We start from the raw sequence: 16913 nt of genomic DNA, 5'->3' as shown, positions 1-16913 counted from the left end.
TGAATCCTCTGAAAATGAGCGTTATGTGCTTTAAGGGAGAACAGAATAAAAAGCCTCAGTTTTCTTGGTTGTTAGGAGAGAAAGTCTTGGTAATTGGGCATACAGTGAAGTATTTGGGATATAGACTTGCTAGAATCACACTTAGGACTGTCTCGGCTGATACTTTACTTGAGAAAGGGATACAGCTAAGGGCACAGATGATGTATATCTGCACAAATTATTGTCGATTTACTTTAAAATCGTTGATCATCTTTTATGAGCAAAAGGTAATTCCTTCCCTATTATATGGATTTGAATTGAACTCCTTTTCACAGAGCTATGATTTTGATAAATGGGAAGGTCTTATATGGCACAAGGTATTGAACCTCCCAAACTGTGTTCCTACTTATATCCTGCAATATGAGCTTGGCCTTGCCTCCTTGTCTTGTCTCATTAACTGGAATACTCTTCGTAACTAAATGAAGTTAAGGATGGCAATTCTTTACACCATCTAATTTATAAGCACCTGTTAAAATCCAAAATTGAAGACCTTATACCCTTCCTAAGAAGTTGTAGTAAAATTCTCGAAGAGTAGGCATTTGCTGAAGAATCTCTTAGCTCTAGATATGGGTTATTGAAAAGGAAGGTTTTAGAGCGAGATTGGATTAAAACCTGTGATAAGTATCCCTCATATGAATTGGATAGTGATCTTTGGGTAGAACACAAAAAAGGGTAGAACACAAAAAAGAAGCACTTTGCTAAACTATTTAATCCCCTGTCCGAATTGGACATTCATGAGAACGTTCCTGACGATAAGACTTCATTTAATTAATACTCAGGAGATTTTGTATATTAGAGGATAACGCAGAGGTGCACTATGTAGGACATGTTTGCAGAAAACAAAATCATTAGAACATGTATATATTGATTGGTATTCTATAAAAAAAACTGTGTATACAAATTTTTAAAGATAATGTCCAAAAAACATATTCTCAATATGCGCTCATTCTGGCACCAGACTTTATAGGGCAAACTTACCTCACTATTAATTAAAGCAGTACTTTTTTTTATTGGATTCATTGACAATTTTATATCATAGTTGATTATGATTTTCCTTTTCTTTTTCTTTTTTCTTTTCTTTTATCGTAAGACTGTGGTTGTGTAGCTTAATTATATGTATTAATTACTCCTGCATACAAATGTAATCAAATGTACTGTTTCTGTCGTGTACACGTTTTAAAATGTTTGTACAAGGTTTGAATTTAACCAATATATTAAAAAAAGAAACTCCACCAACGTTGTTTGAACATATTACAGTATGTGATGTGGTATCCAGTGATTTTACTGAGGATTTTTTTAATCGAGGTATTTTTTAGCAGCACATTTTTACTGAAAAAATATAGATTTAAAAAAAAAACTATACATATATATATATATATATATATATATATATATATATATATATATATATATATATATATATATATATATATATATATATATATATATATATGTATATATATATTACATGGACACGGTAGCGTCCATGTAGTTATGGTTAAGTTGGTGTTTCCATAGAAAGAGCACTTTTTGGGTGGCTTATAACTTCGCTCCCTCTGGATGAATCCTCACCAAACTTTGCGAAAAAAGTATATGGCCCAGTCTGAATATTTTGCAAAGTTTGGAGAGGTTTGGTCTGGGGGGGCAAAGTTATAGCGGGGGTCCCAAAACTTTTGTTTTTTCCTATAGACATAATGGGAAAAAACTTTGCGCACGGCTACAGCCCGAACCGCTGGACGGATTTACACCAAATGTGCGGCAGGAGCGGCGGCTTGGTCCCGAAAGCATGCTTTTGCAAATTTGGTGTAAATCGTCAAGTAGTTTTTTTTAACAATGACCAAAATGTAAGGCAATAAAATTAGTGATATCTGTGTTCGCTTTGCAGACGGACTTCCCTGTTCGCTCCGCGGACAGCACCCCGATTGGCCCATGGGCTTGCGTCATGTCCACGGACATATGCGACGTGTTTGCTGATTGGACGACGTGGGGCGTGGAGCGTGTCAGATTTTCTGTGGCGCCTGCCATCTTGTATTCGCCGGCAACCGCGTACAGCGCGGTGAAACTTGGATTAAAAATTGTATTTAGTGGAGTGTGTTGGTGTGTAAGAGTGTTTGGGGAGGGTGGGGGAGTATGAGATAGGTTCAATGTTTTGTTGTTTTATGTGCTATACGCTTTTGTTGTGTTCGATTTGTCCACGGAGAACACGGCTGTTCTGACATTTTGTAAATAAACTAAATGGTGGGGTGTTCAGAGGACCGAGTATGTGTCCTTTTTGTTCGCAAGGAAGGTAAAATTGAGCTAAAAACACTTGTGGTATATTTAAATGGTCGTAAATACACAAACTGGGGGTGTCCTGAGGACGCTGTCCGTATTGTAATCTGTCAAGTTGAATGTGTTCTAAGAACACTCGCGGTGTCCCGAAATGGTTGCAATTACACAAAATGGGGGTGTTCTGAGAGCGTTGTTCGTATTGTTCGTTGTCAGGTTGAAATTGTTCTACGAACCCTCCTTTTGTCCGCTGATAGTACAATTTCCTATGGGCCTCACCCGACCTTTTGTCCACTAAAAAACGATAAATCAGGCTGGTGTTCGCCGACAATATGTGATAATCCTATGACTGGCGCTATTGACCTAGCTGACTTGCTTTTGCGACACTAAATCATATCTTCCGCCCCTAAGCCTGACATTATGAAAGCATTCATATTCCCTGCCTCTCTCCGTGACGTCACAGGGAGCGTCATCAAACACGCCCAGTCGTCTCCAGTCCTACGCGACTTTACACAGAACCCGGAAGACAACACACATTATGTCACAACACAGCGCGCCACAATTCGGAATATGAAACTGTGATTTAAAAGCAAACAGCAAGATTGTAAATTTTGTAAAGTACATTTATTTGACATCAAATGTTTAGAGAATATTCAGCGATTTGCATTTGTCTTTGTTGTCGATCCGCAAAAGTTCATGTTGAGCCACGCGATGTTCCTTTGCGGTACAGAGGGTGTTAGATCAGCTTAGGACACAGTGCGCCACAATTCAGAATATGAAACTGTGGTTTAAAAGTAAACAGCAGGATTGTACATTTGGTAAAGTACATTTATTTCACATGAAATGTTTAGTGAATATTCAGCGATTTGCAATTGTCTCTGCTGTCGATCAGAAAAAGTTTATTTTGAGCCACGCGCTGTTTCTTTGCGGTAGATAGGCTGTTAGTTTATGATAAAAGCAGTAAATGGTCACACTGACAATCGGAAGGTTGGTCCAACAACGAGGCATTAGACCACCATAATGGTTGGTATGTTGCTTCTAGCCGCTAGTACTGCGTAAGGGCATATTGGTCCTTGGCGATTGTCCCATAAAATGGTGAGGGTCATGAAGTTGCTTACATGGAGCTGCACCTGGCAGTTAAAAAATCCATCCGCTGGAGTCTGAAAATCGTGACATTGGCAAAATGGGGCAACATACCTGTTTTAAAAAACATAAATTAGTCTCACCAGCCGATCTTTATTAAAAATATTCATTTTATTTATTAGGGCGTGAAACTATTTGCTAGCGAAGATAGTGCAATGGAGTATGTTAATAATATTTTCGCATTTATATAGCTCTAAGAACCGTCATGTATCTCAGAGCTGCTTATTATTACCCACGGTGTGTGGTGCTCATTTATCGACCACGGAAGGATGAAAGGCTGAGTTTGGCCGTGCCGGGATTCGAACCTGCGTTAGCAAGCTGTGCACGGATGTCAAAGCGAGCACTCTACTCACTGTGCCACTTCACCGGCTACAGTGAAGTGGCACAGCGAGTAGAGCGCTTGACCGGCTACAGACCGGTTAAATTATTTCTATTAACCCACCCTGTGTCGTCTGCCTTTTTCAGAGCCCTCTTAACGACAGGGGATCAATTTGGCGGTGATAGTGCGCGGTAGAGAACAATATGTCACATTGAACGAACAAGTACAACTTGACCGGGCTTTAATGCCACGCTATTGTTATTATATTCCGGTATAAAATAATCTAAAGGGTTACTTACATTATAATTGCATTTTCCATTGTCCAAGTGTAGTGCAGTACCAAAAAACAAATCTGCATGTGCCAACGATCTTTCTCAAAGTGATATAATATACAAAAGTGGTTTAGTTTCAGAAATGTCATCTTTATCATGTCTTACGTTTTTGCTACACTTCTTCGAAAGAAGTCTTTCAGCACAACCTCTGGCTGTCAAGGTAAAAAAAAAATAGAACCTTTTACTGGGAGTTGTGGGCCTCTCCGGGCCGCGAGAAAAAAATGGAAGCAGCTGACCTTCACTGTGAACGAGCATAAATGCTTACTTTGCAACATTCTGTGTAAAGCCATCTGTGAGAACTTGCTGTTTACACTACATCTTTGTATATTGTTTGCGTGCTAATAAAAAAAGTTCCAAGTAAAGCCGAAAAACCCCTGAAATTTGCCAGTTATGGAAAGCGAAGCAACCGTAACTCGCGCCACCACCGTGCACTGCCAAGACTAACACCCAGGACATCAAAGATGACATTGCAAATGTCATTGATGACATCACTGATGACATCACAAGTGCATTTACTTTTCATGAAATTTGTGTACTAGGGATATTTATTATAATGTTGCGCAAAAAGTGTCAAGGATCATTGCAATAAATATCATACCGTAATTAGTGCTTTGAACGATGCATTGATATAAATAGCATTGTATTATGGGGTTCTATCTAGTATACTGAGCTACTAATGGAGGAACAAAGCATTGTGTGCAGCGTACAAGATGAAAGTATAATATTTGTAATGTTAATATGTTGAATAATGAAATGATAATTGTCCTGAAATGTTCGAAAATAAACAAAATGGGGGTGTTCTGAGGACGTTCTTCGTATTGTGTGACTGCTTAGCTGTAGGCAATGAGGGAATGGCACAGAGAGTAAAGTGGAAATGGTAGAAGGGGTGTCGAAGAGCTACGCAGTCCGCAGACACCGCGGCTGTCCGTGGACAGGGCGTGCTACATCCGGGGTTTTCCAGCAAATCCAACATGGAAAGAAGACTGTACGGATTAGCCAATCAGATGTCGAGGTTGTGGATTTGTCTTGAAAGAGACTGTGTGTGGTGAGGATGGCAGAAGTAGAGAAAGTCAGGGTGTTGGTGCTTGGAGATATGTTTGTGCATGGTTTACAACAGTACGCTCGATGCAGGCATGTTGAAAAGAACTTTGATGTGAAAGGAGTGGAGGTGGTGTGGAGCACTGTGCCTGATTGCAATGTACAGGGAATTGTACAAGTTTGTGAGGATATGGCCATGATGAACAGTCCGCATGTGGTAGTTTTGCACTATGGTGCTTTCCATTTGGGCAACGTCAGTGCCCCTACTTTGTTGGCTGATTTGGAACGCTTGGTTCAAGCTGTAATGAAGATCCTTCCAAATGCGAAAGTAATTTTTTATGGATTACTACCTAGGGCAATATGGGACAATAGTTCAGTTCTTTGTCCTCAGCAAAACATTGCTAGGTGTGTCATCAACCGAGGCATGTGTGCCTTCATGCTTAGAGCTGGTATGTTCTTCTGTAATAATGAGAATATTGATGCCAGTAATACTGTTAATTTTAAAGAAGATGGCATCTCTTTATCTTTTAGGGGAAATGCCTTTCTATTTTGGAATGTAAGGGTTGCTTTGGAGAAGGTTATGTGAAGATTTTAGGAGTAAAGTAAGAAAAAAAAACAAGAAAAAAGATACAAAATAACAGGTGTCTGTCAAGCATCTGTAAAAAAAAACAAAAAAAAACGGCTCTTTTCAGAGCCCACTTCAAAGGGGAAATGGGGCACACTATTTAAATTTACATTCACCACGCTCAGATTCTCCATATGTCAGTGGACATGGCGGTAGTCCGCGGACATCAACATCACTACGTGGGGGTTCAGTATGTTCTATGTTACATGTATATGAAGTCAGGGATATTATGGTTAAGTTGTGCTACTAAAAACCTATGAAATTCAGTGAAAAAACTTTGTTAAAGGGACGTTATGGTTAAGTTGCGCTATGAAAAACCTATGAAATTCAGTGAAAAAAACTTTGTTAAAGGGACGTTATGGTTCACAGTAAAACCGAAAAAACCCCGAAATTCGGCAGTTATGGTAAGATAAGCAACCATGACTCGCGCCACCACACACTGCTAACACTAACACCGAGGTCATCAGTGATGTCATCAATGACATTTGTGATGTCATCTTTGATGTCCTGGGTGTTAGTGTTAGCAGTGCACGGTGGCAGGAGTTATGGTTGCTTATCTTACCATAACTGACAAATTTCAGGAGTTTTTCGGTTTTACTTTGAACCATAACGTCCCTTTAACAAAGTTTTTTTCACTGAATTTCATAAGTTTTTAGTAGCGCAATTTAACCATAGCGTCCCTTTAACAAAGTTTTTTCACTGAATTTCATAGGTTTTTAGTAGCGCAACTTAACCATAACGTCCCTTTAACAAAGTTTTTTCACTGAATATATATATATATATACATATATATATGGCATAAGGGGTTAAACAGGTAGGGAGTGGGCTATGGAGTTAAACACATGGGGAAAACGGGGGTTTGGGTGGTTGAGCCCTCTCCAAAAAAGGGTTTCCGGTAAAAATGTTATTTGTAGAAAATGCCTTGAATAAAAAATCTAGGATGTTACAGGGAATTAGTAGTTTGTGTCAACCGTAAATTGTGATAAGTATTTGGAAAATACATTTCCTAATAAGACTGAAATCGATAAGGTTGACCCAAAAACATATTGGGCAGAGGGGAAAGGTTAAAGAAAAGTAAGTAAAGAGTAAAGAAAAAAACGACAAGACCAAAATTGTCCACATTTGGTCATTCTTAGTGGGAAAAGCATTTTTGTAAATCCTTTCACCACATTGAACCATGCATTATAAAGGAATTCCACGCAGCTGAGATTGGGACTTACCCCCCAATCACCATGAATTTCCTCTCGGACGAGCCCTCCCAGATCCAACTTGGGTCCTTTCTCTCCACCACCTCCCTAACCACATGTGGTGTCCCAATGGGCTCTAACCTCTCTCCCTGGCTCTTTAATGTCTATTTCGCCCCTTTGACCCATCTGATATCTGCTTTCACCTCTAACTTTCAGTGTTATGCAGATGACGCCCCAGCTCTCTTTCAGGCTCTCCTCATACTCCTCTTCTCTCTCGCTCATTCCTGACTGTCTATCTGTGATTCAGGATTGGTGCGCCTCCAACGATCTCTGCCTTAATGCCAGTAAGACAGAGATCCTTCTCATTGGGACCCTCGCTGCCGTTTTCTCCCTCTCACTATGGATGCCCTCTGTGGCCCTCTTCTTTCACCTTCCTGTGAGGCAAAACATTTTGGTGTCATCTTTGGCTCCGCTCTCCCCTTCTCTCCTCACATATCGGACCTCACCAACAAGTCCCACTACCAGATGCACCTCCTCAGAGGTATTCTTCCTTTTCACACCTTCCCCCAGAAGCTCACTGTCTCCAGAGCCTTGGTTCTCTCTAGGCTGGACTACTGCAACAGCCTCTTTCTCAATCTGGCTTCCTCCACTTTCTGCCCACTGCAACTAATCCTGAACATGACTGCAAGGCCTATCCTTGGCCTCAAGCCCAGGGTCTGTATTTCTCCAGCACAGAAACCTCTCCACTGGCTCACTATGGTTGCAAAGATCAAGTTAAAGACCCTCTGCATCGTGCACAAGGCTTTCTGGGTCAGGGGCACTCACTACACCCAACATTTTCTTCCAAAATACCTTCCTTCCTGATCCCTTCATTCAACTTCCTCCAACTCTCTGAGGGTCAGATGCTTTGCTATGCAGAGAGTGGGGGGTAGGTCTCTCTCTTCGGCTGGTGCCTCCCTCTGGAATGGCCTCCCTGCCCCACTCAAACTTGAACTGGACCACCTGAAGTTCTGGAAGCAGCTCAAGGCCTTCCTATTCTCCTCTGCTTTCTCTCTCTCCCTCCCCTCCTAACCTACCTGTCTGACGCACCGACTGGTTGCCTGGCTACCATCTGAGCATTAAGGGTACCAGGCTGCTCCATGTTCATTCTCCCCTGAACTGCGTCTGGGCCACTGCGCACTTAGCATCTGTAACTGTAACCTCGAGAATCCCCTGCCTCCTTGCACTTAACCAGAGCTGTGTCGCCCTGGCTGCACTTACTCAGAGCATTGCTGCCCTGATCGCACCCCCTCCCCCTCTCCCTGGCACTTCCCCATCTTCCTCCCCATTGCACTCTGATGCTGTTGCACTTGCACAATCTGAATGTCACAAGTCCTAGTAAAATTGTTTGTATTGTCCTCCCTCTGTCTTCGCTTCCTTGTCTCGTCGCGCCTAGAAACACTTGTTTACAGGAGCGTTATGAATGGCTTATAATATCACATCATATAGCATATCATATCATATATCATGAGGCTGGCCAATGTGCTTGCATTCAAAGGGTTGATGGCTTAAGGACTCCTACATCTGCTGAACTTTCAGAATCATAACAACATCAATTTAATATGTTTTCCTAACTCTTTTTTGAACATTCGCTGATTCCAGCTAAACCCTGTGTTTGCCTCCATCCGCAGCTGCCCGGCCTGCACATCACTGCCAAATCTAAACTACTGTACTAACGGATGAGAGCAGAGATAACGCCTCACTCTCTGCTGTCTTCAACATTAAGGGTCACATCCTTTACGATTCTTTACTACGCATTCAGAGCCTCAGGGTCTGGTCCTTGCAACAGGAATGTTCATACCAACTTAAGTGTGACCACCCACTACTGCCCGTTCTCACTCTCATTCAGAGACACAGCATGCATACACACACACACACACACACACACACACACACCCCGCCCCCCCCCCCCCCCCTCCGATATAACTTGCATCTTTCAAACAGCATCCAATTCAATTTGATAAATGGCAGACTCCAGCTTGGCCAATCCGGCACTGTGGGATGCACCTGGAGGTGGAGGCAGTCCAGGGAGAGGGGGGGGAGTGGATGTCTAGTTCTGTTACTCAGTCATTAGGGTAAAAACTGTCTGCTATAGTGCACTTTTTTTTTTTCTTATCTTGGTCATATGAATCCCTAGATAAACCAGTCAAAGCGTTTGATCCATATTTGTCTGCCAAGCTGAGGAAGGTGGCAAAAATGTGTGCACCCTCTTGAGTGATGTGGTCTGGAATGACATTCGGAAACCTGCAGAACGTCTTCTGTCTCAAGATTATGTAAAACATGAAATGTGTGAGTTTGTGGAACATGGCAAGAGTGCTTTGGAAGGTGTCGGTGGCACAGAGGTGCAACACAGTGAGGAATAACAGCAGTGGGGCAACAATGGAATTGATGTAGTAGTATGGCTTCACAACATCTTGGATGACCCGCACAATATCATGTAATGGATGGTGCCCATGCCCAGCCTGCATGGTACATGTTTTCCTGCTGGAAAAACAATGGATTCCAACCTTGCCTCACCACCCTCAGTGAGCCCCTACCCCCTTCTGCTGGACCTTCTCTGTTGCATTATGTACTCCTCCAAGAGCTCAAGTGAAGAGGTAATGTTGTGCCCTCCCCTCATTACCCATGGTTTGGAGTGAGTTGACCTGTATCATCTGCACATCATGGACTGTCCGCATCTGAACAGCCTAAACTGTTTCCGCATACTTATGGATAAGCCAGCTCATTGCACAAATCTCCATATTATCTATCTGTGTGTAGCATTTCCATCCCTCGCGGATCAGTTTGTGCCCCTGTAGGAAAAGAATAATAAATGATGTTCATAAACCTTTCCCACATCCACCATGACAAGAATTCGGACCATGCCATTCCAGACCTTTTCAATGAAATACATTCATTCATCCACCCGGGTGGTAAACCTGGGTGGGGCAGAGTTGCACATTGCATGCGAGGTAAAATTGGCCCTCTGGCCATTGGACCTGGCAATGATTTGATGTCTATCTCACTCTCAGAGTAACTGGATGCCAGAGGTTGCAGTGTAGGAGGCAGTGGTTACACTAAATGTGATTGCTCCACATTACTATGTATTTCTGACCGTGTGATTAACCACAGTGGAGCATGCAGCGGGGATCCTTACTTTGCACAATTGGCAAGTACATTCCAACAGGCAGAAAGCATTCTCACTACTTTGCGGTATGCCATCACCTAATACAAAATACTCTTTTCTTTCCTTTTCCCTTGTATGCATACTTTTTTTGTTTATACTTTTATACATTTTGTATTTTATGTAATCATTGATTTTCTATTGAGAATTGTGAAAAGTCTCTTGTTGACTAAACACAAATAAAAAAATAAAAAAATACAAAATAGAGACCTAGTCGGCATCAAGCTTTATTGTGCCAGGAACAAAACATGCATCTGATTTTCTTTGACTACTCAATTCCATGCAAGGCCTCTTTCTCGTGAGCATAGTCAGCACATTATTGTCATTTATCATATATTATATTCCTTGATATTACATTTTACCAAAATAACAGCTGTTTTACTAGGTGTATTATCCTTGCAGACTTTAGTAAATGTACCCTTTTGGTTAAGGTGAAGCAAAGCGTTGCCTGCTGATGGAGCCTGTGACCTACGTCTTTGAATATGACAGAACACCACGAAAATTTACTTTGTTCTTGCTTGAGACCAAATCTAGGCAATGCTTTGAGTGCTACACGTATTCCGAGAGCTCATCAATATTTCATTGTGTCGTTTTTAAAATCGGCTTTCCTTCTGGTATCCTTGTCGGTGCTTGCAGTGCAAGGTTCTGTAAATATGTGTTCGTCGGAAAGAAGTGGAAGGTTGGCCTTCAATGTTATCACCGCTCTACACTCATTTTATTTTCTAGACGAGTGTAGCATTCTTTGCTGAACTTCTTCCATTATAGAATGACCTTGCTAGTAAAATTTTCCATTCGGTTTTTTTCAGCTAATTTAAAAGCATCAAAATTCAACCTATTGGTTCCAAGCCAAGTACATTACTTCCAAAATGGAATTTAATCTGTTCAGAACACAAATAATAGACGCAAACCTTTGTTTTAACAGTTTGCCTATTGCACGCTGAAATCCTTACCAAATGATTAATTATGCTGTGTGACATGAAAAGCTGTGTTTTGTGAAGTATCTGTTAAGTATGACAAAATAGATCAATAATAATCACTTGTGATGTTCCATTGACAGAGGTATATAATATGTTCACCAGTGTCTATTATGTGTATTATTAAAATAGTAACATGAAATGGCAGATACGGTATTATCTACATAATCCTCATGTCACTTAATCTAGTCCTGCCAATGGGTTGAAGCTTTCTGAGACAAAGTTGGCATGACAAAGGAAGATTTTGGGCACTAATATCCCACTCGACCCCGAGAAAGTGCTGTTTGTCGGATCATGGGGTGTTCCCTGTTCCAAAACAGCTTGTTCAGTACAGCATTTGTAATGGTCAAATGAAGCACAGCGTTGGGGGTGATGAGGAGGCGCCCTGTCAGGTGCACAGTCTGGGTTAATGACCCTGTTACTTGTAATATAAGGGAAGCGACAAACCGTACGCAGGTGAAGAGGCTTGAAAACATTTGGGAGAAGTTTAATGTGTTTAGTAAAGAGTGTGCTTAGGAGGACAAAGGGAATGGTCCAGGAAAGAATGAGTAGTTCATTGTTGCAGGAGGTACATTGCTCAGTAGCGTGACTGCACATATTTGGTGGGTTAGGTCTGATGTTTCGCCATTATTATTGTTATGTAGTTTTTTTGGGATAGGAATAATTAGGGAGGATGGTGGATGGGTTTGAATGAGGTAAAGACTGTGCTGGTCCCCACCCCCGCTCTATACACCACCATTGTAATATTTCTGGAATTGTGTGTAGAAACATTCAATAAAGAGAATTTTAAAAACGACCTCATGTAATTCCATAATTAAAGTGCCATTCTAGGCACAAGGTTGCAATGCCAACTAATGCCCAGATTACTTACTGATAATCTCCAGTACTCATAGTATTATTCTTCCTTCACTTTACTTTATTACATTTATACTGCGCACCACTGACCCGGAGGCTTAAGGGCACCAACAAAACAAAGGACGTGGCAAGACAAACAGAAAGGATCAGAGCAGACAGAGACTGAAGGAGTCTATTACAGCAGTTGAAGGACTTATCGCAGCGAAAGAACCTGTCTAAACAAAACCGTCTTAACTCTCTTTCTGATCAGAGATGTTGAGCCTTCCTCCCTGAAGTCCAGGGGGATAGTATTCCAGGCTTTGGGGGCTGCTACAAAAAACGCTTCTTCTTTCACTTGTGACATTCTACAAGCTGGGATTCTTACTTGAGCAGTATTATTTGATCTAAGGTTATTTGTATTAGATTTTAATTCTAGCACATCCCTGAGATACAGTGGTGCCAGGCTTTTCAGAAACCAATGAGTTGTCAAAAGTTGGTAAAAAAGTAATTGTAGCTTCCATAGGTAACCAGTGTAAGCTCCTTCTGGCCTCTCTTCTATTGAGGTCCATTATAATTCTGATGGCGTTGTTCTCCACAACTTATAGTCGGCCCACATCTGATTTGGATAGGCCAACTAGCATACTGCTGCAGTAATGAAGCCTAGAACCCATCATGGTTCTGGCTAATATGTCTTGGTTGGCTCTTGAGATAAAAGGTCGAGCATGTGCCATCAGTTTTATATAGTATGAAGGAGAGGAGACCACATTACTAACCTGTGCCTTCATATTGAGATTATGGTCAAAATAGACCCGTAGGGTCTTCACTTTGTTTTTTGTTTTTATGATGCAGCCAACAATTTGAAACTGGGCATATTCAATTCCCGTCTTGAAGGTTTTTGCCTCTGTTTCAACCAGCATAAGCTTGGTTTTGCCGGTATTCAGGGCAAGGCCATTGTTACACACCCACCTCTGGATCAATCTATATATCCTATTGATTGATAGTGATTTCGTCCACAGAAAAATTGCCAGAGAGAGGGATGACACATTGTGCGTCATCTGCGTAATTTGTCAAATCTATCCTATTTTTTTCTAAGAAGTTAAGAAAAGGGATGGTGAAGATATTATACAATGCAGGAGACACGCAGAGTCCCTGTGGCACTCCTTGTATAAGCTCAACCGGTTTTGCATCCGCTGTTGTGCTACTAACTCAACATTGTCGAATGCTGAGAAATTATTTGACCCAGCAGGCCTCTGACCTTGAAAACCCTGCCACCTCCTTTAGCCTGGAGATCAGTAGTACATGATCTACCAGATCGAAGGCAGCAGAGAGGTGAAGCTGCATAAGCATGGCCGTCTGCCCTTTTTTCATAAAACAAAGAAGTCTAGACTTGAGGTCCAAAAGGGTGGTATCCGTACCATGGTTATCCCTTAAACCTGACTGGCATTTATTCAATATATTGTTAAGTTTAAGATGAGCCATATCTTGAGTGTAGCATTATGAACAGAAATGGGGAGTTAGAGATAGGCCTAGAGTTCAGCGGGTTCAATAGTCATAGACCAGTCTTTTTCAGGTGAGGTGTGATCCATGTATTCTTACTACTAGTTGGAACACGACTTTCTCTGAACGAGACATTCACACATTTGTACAGGGTGCTAATTAATAGAGGGGAACATGTTGTGTTTTTACAATCATGGCAGGGCATGCATCCCCCTTACAGTTGGTCAGCTTCAAATGTTCTATTATCAGAGCCAGTTCAGATTCAGTCTCTGGTTTGAAAACAAACTGTTCTTCTGTTTTCCACAGCTTTTGGGCAATGTCTGTGGTTGTCTTGTCTTTATTTTCCAAGGGACTAAGGCATCTACAGCCTTCTGGAGGGTACACTGGTATTTCTCTGCTATATTATCCACTGAGAGAGTCATTCTCTTTCCGAGTCAAGGATGTTAACCATGGACATATGGCATTTGTGGTGGGATTCTTGATATTTCTGCAAACCACAGTTTTTTAAGTTCTTTCCTATGCACGATTGCCCTATCTCATAACACCACAAAGTGAATAAAGACATGGTCTGACCATAGGCACAGGGATATCTCTAGACTGGCTAAGGATACATTGTGACCCACTATCCAGTCCAATGTATTACCTTTATCATGGGTAGATGTTTTAAAAAATTGCTCAAACCCGAGGTCTGATAATGCCTCCTCGAGAGACTTAGCTTGTGTGTCACTCCTGTTAGTCAACCAGTAATTAAAGTCTCCTAAAAGAAGAAATTTAGAGTTGGATTTTAGAAAGGAAAGCAGTAAGTTACATTTGGTGAAATCATGCATGAAAGATGGAGGTCTATACACGAGAACCACGTTAACAGTGGTTTCTGCGTCTGTTCTTATTTTTATATGTAATATGTCACATCCATCAGGATTTAACAAGTCAATTCTCCAAATGTCTAAAGTAGTTTTGCTCATCATTGGTTTACAAATGAAGTGTACCGTATGAAAATGCTAACCCTCCTCCCACACATAGCTTTAAGGCAGTACAGATTAAACAGCACCTTCCTGCATGTATTCAAGTTTAACAAATTGAGGTCCATCACATGTGAGGAGGAAGGTGGAGAAGTAAGGCCTGTGATGAGGAAGATTAGGAAATTAAGGCAGGTGGCGTAACAGATATTACTGGTAAGCAATCTAGGCCTTACGTCTACATCCATCGCGCAAGAAAAAATGGATTCTGATCAAGGAACACTAACAATTTGTCCAACCTGCTGCAACATTCATCTATTTGTGCAGAGAATTAATTGGCCACACAGCCAAAGGAAATCACTTTACTGAAGATTGCAGAACAGCAATATCAAACTTGGTAGTATTAACTAGGGATGCACCGAGTAGTAGATTTAAGTATTTTGTTGAATACCAAATTGTTGGGTCAGTATTCAGCTAGAGTCGAATATGGAGCTAATTAGCTTACCTTTTAATGAATAAATCTATGTAGAGAATAAAACACTTTTTTAATTAAAAACACACTTTCAAATATGTGCATCTATTCTTTATTGCATTTCTCTTCTTTGTTGTCTACAGAAGATGTGGGTATAAATCATGAAAGGAATACATTATAAGAAAATAAGTAGTTCAATAACAGTAGTTTGTATTTCTGTGCATTGATAGGTTGTGCTTGTTTGGCAGGGCCAAGTAACTAAGACTTGCCCAAAAGTATAATATGCATGCATGCAATCACAATGAGGATAGACTGTAGCATTCTTGCTCCAGCAAGGCACTGCAACACAAAAGGAGTAATTACATCAATTAGCATAATGCTGACTGCTGAAGTAGTACTGAATACAAACCTTTGTGATACTAAGCCATGCTCTCTACCCGTGGTGCTCAGTGGGGCTGAGGCATGCAAAAAGAATGTCTTTTCTATAATAGATAGTATTTTTCTTTATTTTTCTGTCGAATATGTTTTTGGTGTTTAGGGGTATGGTTAGACATTACACAAAAATATATAGGGAATGGTGAGTCCTCCATGGTTCTAGGTTGACGCTGTAGAGAAGGGACAGTGCTCATTCTCAAATCTTTAATTGGCATGTGAATGTTTATTTTACTTATTTGCTTCACTTGTACATCTATGTGGTCCAATGTTTCTAAATAAATTGTAAACTTGTATCTCCTCATCTGTATTACATAAATATCTCTCTGATTTAACTCTCTAATGTTGAAAAGAATATTTCTGCTGCCACAGACTGGGGCATTTTGGTTAAAATATGTTTTGTAAAACTCTAAATCTAGTGGATAGCCAGGTTATTTTCCAACATCTGACACGTTTACCCAATTCAAAGGGACTCATATTGGCAAAATTAGAACGTTGCAGGACAGAAATTGTAACCTATGTTTCTATGTTAGAAGCAAATCTCTGGCACAATTCCCGCTGAGCCATTATACACACTTTATAACATTGGCCTGCAGACAGAATACAATTGCTGCAGGCACACTACCCCCAGAGATATTGGTTTAGACTTCCTGGGATCTCTGCAGAAGTCATATAAATTCACTTAATTATATTAATAGTATTGGGAATTGGTGGGATCTGAACCTGTAGCTTTCAGATTGCTCACACAGGTCATCAGGAAATCATTAAGCCCCTAAAGAAAATACAATTTTGCAATAGCGACTTTGTAAACTATTGTTCCAGCTAAATGGTTTTCAACTGCAAAACACAGGTGAAACCAGAGATATCTTATTGCCATTCAAAATATTGAGAGTTTGGCTTCTGGCACCCCTCCCCAGCAAATCACCAGATTAAAGTCTGCCTGTCCTACACTTGAAGGGCTGAGACTTTTTTCACACTTGTACTTCTCTGTTCTTGCCTGTACTCAGTAGAAAAAGTGACAGCGCATGTGTTTAAAGATCACTCTTCCCCTATATGGATCTTATATGAATTTACATTTTTGTAATAAGGTCTATATTGAATGATGATGGTTCTGTCATGTTTTATAGTAATTAATTGGGTATTTACTGATGTTTTTGCTGTGTTGATATATATGTGAAACCATGACATGCCGGAAAGTTGCAGTCAAAGCAGTAACAGTACGTAATGTTTTGTAGGGAAACTATTCAGCTCTGAGTGATAATAAATGAAGTATCCAGCATCTCATTTTCATCTGGAATTCGGCCAAATACTTACGTGAAGCAGAATTTCGGTACACCCATAGAATTAACATCCCAATAAAATGGTAAATGTGCTGCACATAATTATGAAGAGTTGCCCATTTAGCAATCCTGCATATGTCACTCAACATCACACCTGTAGGCTTGGTATGATAAGCAACATACTATCCAGTATACAGACCATAATGGCAGCTTACCATAATATAGCTCCAGGCCAGCCTGCTGAGAGACCACTTGACCCAGAGCACATGACCCAAACAAGAAGCAGTACAACTCAAATCACACAGGTACACAATA

This window comes from Ambystoma mexicanum, chromosome 12 (assembly GCF_040938575.1).
Source record: "Ambystoma mexicanum isolate Mex_15411 chromosome 12, UKY_AmexF1_1, whole genome shotgun sequence".
NCBI lineage: Eukaryota > Metazoa > Chordata > Amphibia > Caudata > Ambystomatidae > Ambystoma > Ambystoma mexicanum.
Note: the sequence above shows the minus strand (reverse complement) of the source record.